The sequence below is a fragment of the Galeopterus variegatus genome, unplaced genomic scaffold (assembly GCF_000696425.1).
Source record: "Galeopterus variegatus unplaced genomic scaffold, G_variegatus-3.0.2 Scaffold15838, whole genome shotgun sequence".
NCBI classification, from domain to species: Eukaryota; Metazoa; Chordata; class Mammalia; order Dermoptera; family Cynocephalidae; genus Galeopterus; species Galeopterus variegatus.
In genome coordinates, this window is record NW_007741949.1 from 41,781 (window position 1) to 42,673 (window position 893).

Genomic DNA, 893 nt, shown 5'->3' on the forward strand with positions numbered 1-893 from the left:
AGGGGATCTTCACCCTTGACTTGGTGTTGTCAGCACCATGCTCACCCAATGAGCTAACCGGACATCCGAACCTGGGGCCTTGGTGTTATCAGCAACACACTCTCCCGAGTGAGCCACGGGCCGGCCCAGATTTTCTTCAATTTTTAAAATTCTTTCTTCTTTTAAAAAAATTCTTTCTTTTTATCTGCCAAGGTTATTTTTAAAAGTCTATCTTCAAGATTAGAAGCTCTTTCTTCTTCTTGCTGTAGCCTGCTGCTTAAGCTCTCAGTGGTGTTCTTCATCTTGTTGAGTGAATATTTCAGTTCCATGAGTTTTACATTCTTTTTAAGGGTATTAATCTCTTTGTGAATTTCCTCCTCCATAGCCTGGATTTTATGCTGTCTAACTGTCTTCTCAGTACTCAGTGAGCTTCCTTAAGATTGTTGCTTGGAATTCCTTTTCATCATTTCAAGGGTTTTCTGCCCTATAGGATCTGGTATTTGAGAATTACTTTATTCTTTTGGTGGTGTCATATTTTCTTGGGATTTCTCATTTCTAGTATCTCTTCATTGATGTCGGGTCACCTGGTAGAGAAGTTGTGCCTTCTATTACTCTGGAGTGGGCTTTGAGGAGAGAGACATCCTCTGCTTTTTCTCGTCTCTGCTGATGACTTTCCTTGTGTCAAAGCAGTTCAGTGTCTGGTGGGCCACCTGCCTGGTGACTGTGACTACTGCTATGGTGTTGAGCCACTTTTTCAGCAGTTATGGCTGTGGTAGTGGCTATGGTGGACCACCAGCACAGAAGTGGTGTTTTCAACATGTTCCTTGCTTGCTTCCATGCAGGAGATGCTGCCCTCAGCACCTGCCATGGACCCCAGGTGTGCTCCATTTCTTTTTTTTTTTTTTTTTTTTTTT